General features: G+C 32.3%; 1 protein-coding gene across 2 annotated transcripts in view; it reads right to left on the bottom strand.

Moving 5' to 3' along the window:
- Positions 1–12,262, bottom strand: part of LOC129758738 (tyrosine-protein kinase RYK) — a 441,697-nt gene that overhangs the window by 112,883 nt on the left and 316,552 nt on the right. The window lies entirely within an intron of this gene.

The following is a 12,262-nucleotide window of genomic DNA, read 5'->3' as shown; positions in this document are numbered from 1 at the left end:
TTTTTACATTTTTTGTGGTCAAGATCCGATGAAATTTCGAAAAAATATATTATAATGTTCGACCTATAAATTCCAATTTTAACGTTTTTGGATATTAAGTTAAACTTTTTTTGAGCATTCTCTAGCTAATCAACAGTTATTTTTCCGTAGCATGTATTTTCGGATTTTTGTTCTTAGACATTAAATAACGGAAATCTGAAGTTTTGTAGGTGAATATTATCTGGAAAGCATATTTGAATTACGTAACGTTTGTATTACGTTACTATAAATTTTGTAAAAATCTATGAAGAAACAAGAGAGAAATTGCGGTTTTAAGTGAGGAGTGCTAAATTGATACTAAAAGTCTGATTAGCGAGTTTTTTTTCCCTAGACTTTCAGAGTGCGTCCATATGAACCGTAGTGATGCAAAATTAAGATTTCATGAATTCATTGAGGGTCCTCAAAAAGTTGTTTTATTGGGATGCACCTGAATAAAGTTACAAGCCGCCAAACCTCTAATAGGCGGATTTCGAGCCAACTCCACACAGTATTTGGCATGACCCTGGCATAGTCCTCACTTCTTTTGAGGCAATTTGCATTCTAAGTTTTGCCAAAAAAGACCTAGACTTACATTTGAAAAGGGCCAAACATCCAGGCAAAAACAGCTCGAAAATTACAATTCCTATATAAATGTGGTTAACGAAAGGGTTTTGAAAAAATGATAGATATTTAGAAAAAAAAATGATTTTTTATTGAAAACCTTCACTGAAAAATAGTATTTCAAACACTCAAACTCCCAAAAAATGCCTTCTCAAAATTTTAAGAAATTTTTTTCTATACCGGGTAATAATAAGGCTTAATAGTCGTCTACATAGTTAAGTCGTTGTGCATATTTAAGGGAAAAAAGTTTTCCCACCAACAACTTGTTGATTATAAAATCATATTATGATTATAAAATCATATTATTTATTTTTTTCACTGTAGTTTTCAACCTTTAATTAAAAAACTGCTGATTTCGAAGAAACAAGAGCTTTGATTGTGATAATTGATGGTAAAAGTAAGTGTAAAATCCTACACTAAAAAAATGCTAACTAAAAATTTAAAGTCCAATAAAAAAATGGCCATCTCAGAATTGGAAGAATATTTTTCGATCATGGGGACTAATGTGGTCTGCAACCAAAGTTGCCGAAATCACAGAAAAATCTGTAACTTCACAGAATTTTTAACAAATTTTCATCACAGAACCTGTGTCACAGAACACAGAATTTTGAAATATTCACCGAATTCACAGAATTTTTGAATTTTGAATGAATTTCTCAATTTTTATTTTTTTTTTGCCAGTGAAAAATTTATATTTCTTGCTTTCAGTAAAATAGGTTTGATAAGATTTCTAATTCGCACAAAAATAAAAAAAGACACAATTTGTCATGAATTTTCCATGAAAGTAATGGAAATAGCATCACAGAAAACCGTCACAGAATTTTTGGAAAAATCACAGAAATTCAGATTTTTTTTCTCAAAAACACAGAATTTTTTTTTCGATAACCTTGTCTGCAACTCTTCTGAACATCGCGAAGTGAGCACTCTTAACTAACATAAACATATTATCGCAATAATTGTAGATAGGAGGGGGCTTTGTTTGATCGACCATTATGGAGCGTTTAACAAAATCTCAATCAAAATGATCAGATGCTTCGAGTTTGCATAAAAAAATTTATTTCCAATAAAAACAATAATAATAATACTTAAAAATATTTACATGCATTAACTTTATTATGTTGCCTTATCAAAAACAAATTGGAAATTTAAGAGTCACATTCGGAATTAGAAAACCTTCTATCAGCAGTGTGATATTTATTTGTATAAAGCAATTTCTCAGTTATTTATAAAAATAAATATCAAATTGCTGCTTTACCCTTTAAAGTGCTTATTTTGCGATGTTCAGGAGAATTGTAATCACATTGTTCCCCATCATAGAAAAAATCATCGAATTCCGAAATGACCATTTTTTTAATAGCCACTTCCACTTACTTCTTATATATAAAAAATGCGAACACGAATAACTCTTGCAAGGTTCATGCGATTTGCATGCGATTTTCATTGTTGTGTGGTATTGTTGATCTTCCTTATAGGGTGAAGAAAACGTTATTAGCCGTAAAGGAGCATATTGTTGAAAATAATCAGTTTTGCTTCAGGATCAAGGCAACTCAAAACTTTTTTAATCTGACTAACCCAAAGCTTGCCTGTTTTTACCAGGACAGGTCCGGATATTTGATACAAATATAAAAAAATGCGTCCCGACCCGGTTGCTCGAACTTCGGTGATAAAATCCCGGGCTTAGTCCGGTTTCGTTTACTTTATTAGCAAAAAGATCATGAACGGTCTCTAGAAGCTTAAAATACAATTCATTATCAGCTGATGTGTTTCGATGTAACAAAAATGATTCAGGTGTTTTTTTCATGATTTTTGTTGAGAAGTTCCTGAATTTTGACCGAATTTGGATAATTTTTTTTTTGAAATCAAATGCCGGATTTTGTCAGGTTTGTAGATATTTATAATAGTCATGATACGTGAGGATGGTTGCCATTATTTACCCCGTTTTTTTGTTTTGTTAATTTTACGGCCATATTGAAAAATGTCATATTACTCAAGGAAAATAATATTCAACGATATGACTACAAACATTTTGAAAAACTCTTAATTGTTTTTATAACGATGAAATATTCCATTGAAAAATCTTCTCTTCATATTATTGTGTCTCATTTGAATATAATTAGTATAGGCAAACCTAAGTTGATTTAAATGATTTTTTTAGGAATCGATCAAATTGAATTTAGTTAGTTCGGGAATGAAATATATTAAATTTGTGATTACATGAGAATTTCATTATTTTGAAAAAGACAATTCAAAATTTGGAGACGTTAGAAAATCTCATCTTCTTCCTTTCAAGCTGAGAAGCTCACTTAACGGAATTAATAATATAGATAAGGTTAACTTTTTTGAATTAAAACTCATGATTAGAACCAACACTCAGTACGGGTGTCAGAAACAGGTATTTGATTCAATAACACGTTCGAACACAAGAAGCTAGGAAAATAAAAACTTTAGTCTCTTGTAAAACTTGAACCAGGATCCAGTAAACATTGGATACACTGAAATATTAAAAATGTTTCTCTTCATTCAATTTAAATCAAGCTTTTAAATAAACGTTGAAAAATTATAATCACGTATTCCTTAAACCTCATTTAAAAGTCTCTTGAATTGTTTACAGACTCTGAAAACGCAAAAATTCAAATATGAATTGGAAATTACTTCAATTCTGAGTAAAAAGAGTTTTCAATGCTTTTTGCAATAAAAGAATTTTTTAAACGTTTGATTTGAAGTTGCTGGGAACAAAATTCGAGGAATATTGTTTATGTTCTATTTTTATTTGATCAGAACTTAAGCATTTACGTTTGGATAAATAAAATTTCGTACCATGAGAAGGGTTGTTTGGAAACTGCAAAAAGAGATGTGTCATCTCTGCAAATTTAATATACGGCGAAGAATACTTCTCACATAATTTTGGCGGACAATAGACTGAAACTGTGTAAAATGGGAACACGTTTCTTGGAAATAAAATAAACTAATAGGTTTCTTCGATAATTTTAGCCCCTAGAGGAAGTCATCCGCATTTAAAAAATTTTCAAATATGTTGATTACAAGGAATTTGAATAAACAAAAAAAAACTATGTAAATAAACGTTTTTCTCAATAAATTAGCCCATGTCTATATTCACCCCACTTGGGGAGTAAATAAAAAAGCTGTTTGAAGTATATTGTAAAAATACAAACAACTTTTTTCACATTCTCAACTTCTCCAGCACTTTTCATAAAATGTGATCTGTTTACAGTATTAGATTTATGAAAAGTCCCGGAGAAGTAGAAAATAGGGACAAAGAGAAAAACACTCTTATTGACGAAACCTAAAAATGGTATAAACGTCACTTCGGCATATTACGGTAGTGTTAAGGTCCAATTAATATAATTTGACAGATTATAACGAAAAAAGTCCGATATCTGTCTCGATTTATTCCATTTTACGGAACCACACAGAAATTTTTTTGACTGTTACGTGTCTGAAACTTCAACCTTTAAAATAAATCAACCTGTAATTTAAAAAAATCTGTAATTTTAAATTTGTTTTCCTTGAAAGTTTACGAAAATTTATTTATTATTACAGCAAATGTCCTTTAAAAAAGTTGTACACTGAAAATTAAATGTCACGTTATTTGTTTTTTGACCTGTAAATTTACGGTAAATGTCCTGTTTCTTTTTGTTATAGGAAATTTGCATAATTTTACAGGAAATAATTTTTGCTGTGCAATCCAATTTCATGAAAATACATAATCATTCACCCTTTATTTACATGATCATTATTTTTGTGGAAATCCAGAGGCTCAAAATAGTTCGCCGGGTCAGCTAGTTTACCATCAATTACTACAATCGAAGCTCTTATTTCTTCAAAATTAGTACGAGTACGAAGCTCTTATTTCTTCAAAATTAGTACGATCAATTCAACGAAGCAGTTTTTGAATTAAAGGTTGGAAATCTACACTGAAAAAAAATATATACAAGTTGCAATGTATACACGACTTGATATTTTTATTTCTAAAAATTAAATCATTATTGAAAAACTCTCTAATGAATCACATTTGAGAAGGAATTGTAATTTTCGAGCTTAAAATGTACATACAATTTTTGAATATAAACTTTGGCCCTTTTCAAATGTTTGTCTAGATAATTGTTGGGATAATTAAGTATGCCAAGTTGCTCTACTAGGTAGGACCTTCATTCTTACAAAGTGTCAATGAATTCTGAGAGGGTCATGCAAACTTCTTGTTGAGTTGGCGTGAAATCCGTCGATAAGGATATATTAGGTGGTATGAATAAGAAAATTGAAATTGATTTGACAGCTTTTACTTAGCCCGAACTTCAAAATAGCGACATTTTAAAGCATTTGCTCAACAAGATATGAAGAAGCAGAGTAGAACATTTACTTTCAACCAGTTCCGGATTGAAAATATACATGCCATTCGAAGTATTTGACTCACAGAACTGCTCGAAAATAGCAAAAGCAATTACTAGAGCTTTATTCATATCAGCCATTTTGACACATTTTTCACGAACACTACACGGAAAATAAAAAAAAGGTGAAATTTAGAGCGAAGCGAGGTGATTTTTTTCAACCCCTATTTTGAGGTAAATTTTACCTTTTTTTTCATTCATCTAGAAAAATAGTAAATTAACTCGTTTTCCTATTCACTTATTTAAAAGGTAAATGCTAGTTGGTTTAATTGGTTTCTTCAATAAAAATAAAAATAAAATTCATTAAAAAATATATAGGGGAGTGGGGTATCGTGGGCCATGGGGAAACGTGGGCCACTTTTAATATCTCAGATGTGTGTTGAGATAAAAATCTCAAACCAACTGTCATCGTCGACGCTTTGCGTGAGCATATATTTCTATATGTTGTTGACTGAAATACGCATCATATGCTTCTTTTATTTATCAAGCTAAAAAAAAGTTAGATAAATTTACTTACATAATTAAAAAAACACCCGTTAATTTCATCGATAGGGAACGTAAAGTGTATAACAAAAATATGTTCATAGGCTTATGATCTTAGTTTTGTCATGATCTTTCACGTGGAAAAGGAATTTTTGTTGAAACATCAATAAGTCACACAAATGCAACCAATTTGTAAATCATAGCTTGTGGGGAATCGTGGGCCAAACATCTTGAACCACCTATATTTTTATGTTTTCATACACATTCAGAACTTAAAATACGTTTTTCCTATCTGCAAAGTTTTATTATGCCAAATGAAGAGTTATGAAAAATATTTTGTCCATCCTATATAAGAAATTTTGCCAAAACGTTTGCGAGCTAGGGTTTGGATTCTATGCGATCATATACAGGTCTCTTTTTTATTTCATCATCTGAAATTGCTTTAAAATAACGAAATGTATTTTTTTTTATGAAGAGATTAACCACCGTAATTTTTGTTTGTTACTTTGATTTATCGGCCTAGCGGCGAACTACAAGTTCTCGCTTGTGGGGCGGACCACGCTAAGCCTACTAATGTGTGGTGGTAGATGCAACTCTATCTGTATCTACCACTTCATAGTAGTAGGCTCGTGAGGAACAAAAATTTGGTATGTGATGGTAATGCTTCTAGACAAATTCTACCCGCTCATTTTCACCATCTTTCATTTCTTCTAACCTTCTATCCATCTATATAAAAAAAAAAAATTTTCATAATCTTTAGATGTCCCTACTAAAAAGGACATCACTTTTCACCGCTAGGCCGATAAATCAAAGTAACTAATAACGAAATGTGTTAGGAAATCACAGTTTTGGGTCAACTCATGAACTTCGCATGTTATTTGGTCAATTTGGATTTGGTGGCTCACGATTTCCCACCATTTTTCAAAATCCAAAAAATATTGCTTTTTTTCAAACAGTCAGAATTTGGGGAAAATAACTTATTGAAAATTTAAAAAAATACTTTATGATACCTTGAAAATGTAGAAAATCTAACCATTTTTTATTTTCAGTTTATCTTTTTTAATAAATAAGTTATGGAACAACGAAAAAAAGTGGCCCATGATTCCCCACTCTTCCATATATATTTCAAATAAAAAAGGACTTTTACCGTTCAACTATTTTTTAAATGTATTCCCATGTTTAAAAATTTTTAGAAGAAGTAACCTTTTTGGCTTTCACGAGTGTTCACCTTGCTATCTCGGTAAATTCTACCTTTTTATTATTTTCCGTGTACTTTACCAAAAAGCGCAGACATCAGATACCCAGACTGATCAGTGGCGCTTGAATCCATACAACTACAAGTCGCCCAGAATCATACGCCATCTGTCGGGGCATCGTGAAACTACTGTGCTTCATCAAGAAAAAAAATTACACTTGATAATTAACAAGCCACATGAAAACCGTCTTGATTGAATCTCCTATTAGTATTTGAAATTCTATATCAAATATTTTTGTCTTCAATGTTAATTGTTTACTTTAATTTATTGTATCATAATAAAAGATGTATGTTATACATACAATGACTGTTGATCGATTGAGATGAAAAAAAAAATACAAACGCAACGTTATAGCGGTCCTTAGTTCAGAGCCAATTAATTTTGAGATTCAGTTTTGATTTCAAAATCAATTTATCCGGCTGAGTAACAGTATGGAAATTATAATGTCTGATATAAATAATTCATTGAGTTCGTAATTGTTCGTCTTAATCTGAAAGGTTGACTGCGACCAAAAAGACAAACTATATATAACTCCTTGAAAAACTTGAATTCTAATTTATCTTAACTGTTTCTTGGCTCGTACCTAGATAGGTTTGCGGAGTGAAATAAGTTATTGACATATATTGAATAATACTTAAATGTGATGAATGTATTGATAAGATATTTAATCCTATTTGCCGCTGGAAGTGTTCATGATACAATGCTGGTAGTTTCACTAAAACTTATAAATTTTTGAAAAAATAACCTCAGAAACGACCGTGTTTGTCGACCAGGTATTTTTCCCTGCTCAAATGTGCGTGAGAAATTTAAAAAAAAAACAACTGCAATGACCATTTCGCGTGAGCTTTTATTACGTCGTCTAAAACATCTTGAAAATTCACAGAAAATTGCTTCAAAAGTTATCAAAACAACTTTAAAATTTGTATTTCACATATAGAATATGTTGTCCAGGCTACAAATATTCTAAATGGAAAGAAGTTGCTACTAGTAATAAAACTGTTTGTTTACATTTTGTTTCATACGACTTAATGAAAGCTCACGCGAGATTTCGGCATAATTCTGGACTGGACTGGAAAATTAACCTTAAAAGCGACCGTGTTTTTAGCCTTTTTCCCCATCTTAATCCGTACACGAGAGAAAGTGCGCGGGAGAAATGTCAACTTAAAAATCTTTTATTCGAAAAAAATATTGTTGAAAAATAGCACTGAATTTGGAATATTTCAAAATGTATGTTTCAAATCCATTTCTCTTTGTTTCCGAAATTTTTTCACCTTTGACATTCAACCAAATTCTTTGATTCAAAGTTTTGTTAAAATCATATTTCGAAAGTTATTAGTTTACTACCATTCTTCAAAAAACTATAATTTTTAATAAGGGTCATTTTAATGTTCCTTAACCGATGCCCAGTAAATACGAAATAATTTGGCTGCAACTAAACTTATATATAAATTTCAATGCTTTTCCACACCACCAAAACGAATTTTGAATGGTAAAAGAACAGTACTATCTTGATGCAAACGAAAGTAATTTTTATTTTCTTGTCGTTTTATGGAATATCAAATATCGTATGTCTGTGTGAGTGAATTCATTTAATGTTTTGATTTTGATGTGACGAGCTCACGTTTGTTTTATTTTACCCATGGATAGAATCATTTACTCGTACGATATTCAAAAAATGGTTCGAAATTTAATTAAAAAAATAATAATGAAAAAATAACTTAACAACAGAACAGGAAAAGCTAAGCTATTCTTACTAAACAGACTCGGATAATTGAGATTGTTTGTCAAGAATCATCATGTCAACAAACGCACTTTGTTAGAAATTGTACTAAATTTGCAGGAAAATGCATCATCTCGAAGCCAAAAATATTTTTTCCACAACTGCCTATTCCAGTGGGCGATAAAAGGGCTAGTTTGATATCCAAGTTTAGTTAGATATTTTGGAAAGAAGACATTTCTCGAATGTGACAAATTTTCCATAAAAAGGGAAGTTTTTGGATTTATTTAAGAAAAAAGTAAAAAAAAATCTAACACCGGTTTTTTGTTGTAGATGGTGACTTAATGGTATATTTCGTTGTTGCGATTTTCATTAAGCTTCTTCTGTTAACAGAATATTGCTTTACAAATTATGTAAATATCACCTCTACTTTTGTTTTATTCAGTTTTTGTAAACCTCTATAAATGCGGCAATTCGGCTAGGTGAAGGGTTTTAAGAAACTCTAACTGAAACAGATTGTTCAACAAAATTTTTAAGAATCTCGTCCATTCAACTGATTTAACAGTTCTAAACAGTAATATAATTTTAAGCCACATTCAATATACTGTAGTTTTGCAATACACAATCAGTGGAATGTTTTTACGATGTCATTTGTTGTTCTCAACAAGTCCTAGATCGTTTTACAACAATTTACAAATAATTGGGTTTGTCACACTATTTTTCTACTCGGGAAACTTGAACTTACCCTTGACGGAGGTTTCGAGAGTAACGAAATTTTTCAGTTGAAAGTGATATTCACAAATGAAGCCAAAGATGTCATAAATGGTTATTTTTCAACCACATCGCAATAAGGAAGTGGTGCAGAAAATCTCAAGTTTTCATTCAATTTTCATTTTTGTCGAAGTCGATGTATTTTTTATAAGGTTTATGGTTGAACTCAAACCATATTTGGTTAATGCGCTACAATTCAAAAACGGTTCTTTAGTGGTTTTTGAAATATATCGTGTTATTTTTTTCTATCAAATGTAGGTAATCAAAAACGACCGTGTTCATCGCTAGATGTAAAAAAACAAATAGCACAATGCAAATGTGTGTGTGATATATCGAGATTTTTCCTTTAGTGTATGTGGCCGTTAGTTTCACGATAACCCGTAGATAGCGCTGCGGAACAAGCGCCAAAATCGGCCTTCAGTGGTCAGTCTGGGTATTTGGTGTCTGCGCAAAAAGCCTCAGCTTAAACCTTTAACAAGAGTGCAGGGGTGCCAGGTGATTTCGTCAAAAATCAGGACAACGCGAAGCAAAAATTTAGGACTTTTCAGGACACCTCTTGATTCATGGAAATAACAAGCAGTTCTGCTAAGATCATAAATTACAGCAAATTCAACAATGTTTTTAAAAGTCCTCTTCGTATCTAAGATCAAGGAATAAATTTAACGTAAACTGTATGTACATGTTCAGTAGTGACTGTATTCCACAAATCCGTATTCAATTTGTTTAGGTTTGTAATTGTTACTTGTTTGAAAGCAGCCTGAAGCGATGAATTTGAAATATGCACATGCTTCTGTATTTTTTTTTTCGTTTCGATTACAGTCGTTTTACCATCTTTGTGGCATTCGCGACTTTATCAACGTTGCAGTTGGCGGAAAGTTATTGAAAAACTTATGCGATACAACTGTGTTCGATGTTTACTCTTGGGCTCGAACTCACGGACATCGGCTCAGGAAGCAACTAACTTGCCAACTGAGCTATATCTCAAGCCTATGCTTCTGTAGTGATTGAACCGTAATATGAAACATTTTCAGCTTCTCAATCACTCACTACTGCATATACACCCAAAATACCATGCTTTGAAATTTTACATTTTTTAATCTACTGAAATGAAGTTTTTGTATACGCAAGGCGTGTGTATGGCCCTTAAACACTTGCAAAGTGGCAATTAAATGCATAGAAAATGTTGATAGTTGAAAAATAAAACTAATTGCAAATTAAATTGTCATTTAGATTTTTTTTTCTAAATCTGGACCATCCAGGAGATTTGAAAGGCCAATTTTTAAAAGTCAGGACACTTCGAGATTTTTTTGAAAAATCAAAATGGCCTCTCGAAAATCAAAACAAATCTTGAAAAATCACAAAACCTCTGGCACCTCTGGTTCGGAGAGCAGCGTCTTTCTTCGTATACGTACCAGGATAAAACTGTGTTTTTTGCTCTCAGAGATTCCAATGTGCCTGATTTTGCATAATTTGCCTGATTTTTCGAGGCTCAGTCTGAAAACCTGATAAGCCATTGAGTTCTCCTGATTTTTGAAAATATGCCTGATTTTGCCTGATATTTGCGAATGTGATGAAAAATGGGTAGTAAGGGACTGGATTAGTTACCTTTCGATCACGGTTCTGGATAGATTCTGTATAGATCATTTTTCTGATCCCTATCATGATTCTTAGATTTTCAATCCCGATTTTGATTCTATACCTCGATTCGGAAACTGAGCTTGGTTGTAATCCCAATTCTGAATGTGAAATATTGATAGAAAACGCATGTATTCGAAGAAAAATAATGTAGGAGCGTTGCAGTTGTAAGCCAGTGAGAAAAAAAATCCACGAATTTCCATCGATAAAACTTTCCTGGCAATGTTTCAGTACTCAGTGCCGAGTGTTTTTGTTTCAAGTTTAAACAATTTATCAAAGTTCAAGACAAGAAAGGAAAGTAAACCGATTTTTCGAATAGATAGATAACATGTAAGTAAAGAAAAAATCCTTTGCCCTTCACTTTGCTGGATATCGAACAAACATTTGCATAAGGAAGCATGTCGACTTTTTTTTAAGGTTGCAAGCTTGTTTGCTATTAAGCCATGTTAAGCTAGCTTGTGGGTGGGGGCGAATGGAACCAAAACTTTAAAACTATGGGGCTCAACTTTCCCGGCGGCCATATGTTCACTATGCAGATTTTATCTAGGATTTTTGCTCTTCTTTCGGCAAGATCCAAAGTTGGGCAACTTAAGTGGAAAAGTCTCACCAGCATATGCTGAATCGGGTGATATCCGAATCCAGGAAGAGAGCCTCTGGTGAATATTTGATTCATGTTTTGGGGTCTTGTCTGAAAGTGGAGAGGGGTTTTGGGTGCCCTGAGGCAGATTGGTGTCAGAACTCGGTCCCGGCATGTGGGATTTTCTGGTTTGCCACTGGCGCATTTCAACTAGGTTAGTTTGAGGTCGATTTTCCACTTCTGTATGCCAACCATATCTGGAACCGTTTGTGGAATAATTTTAGTTTTGATTTGACAGCTGTTGACGAGCGCTTATCGAAATTGTGGAACGCTTTCCGAGAAGCTGTCATTCTATGGTCGCTTCAAGTATTTTGGTGTCAGCACCGTTCGGGTGTCTTGTGGAATGATTTGGGTTGAATCTCTATTCTTATAACAATTTAATAAATGATTTGCTTCATTGCCACATTGCTCCATTCAACTTAAAAGAAATTGATGAACATTTCAGCTGAATTAAAATTTATACACAAAAAATCCTTCCTCAAATATCTCGATATTTTTTTTATCTGCAAGAATCATAGGATTTGAAACTGCAAAAACAAACCAAATTTGAAATTGTAGAGAAAACCTGAGGACACTTTGCGCAAACCCGTCAGATTATTAAAAAAATCCTCTTACTATTGACTTGGAAGAGGCAGCTAAATTAAGGGATTATGAAAACAACTTGTATTTTTTCTTATCCGTGTATGCTACATCCTCCAAACTTCAAACTACATTTCGT

This window comes from Uranotaenia lowii, chromosome 3, assembly GCF_029784155.1.
Source record: "Uranotaenia lowii strain MFRU-FL chromosome 3, ASM2978415v1, whole genome shotgun sequence".
Lineage (NCBI taxonomy): Eukaryota > Metazoa > Arthropoda > Insecta > Diptera > Culicidae > Uranotaenia > Uranotaenia lowii.
The sequence above is the reverse complement of the archived record's forward strand: the minus strand, read 5'-3'. Positions and strand labels throughout refer to the sequence as shown.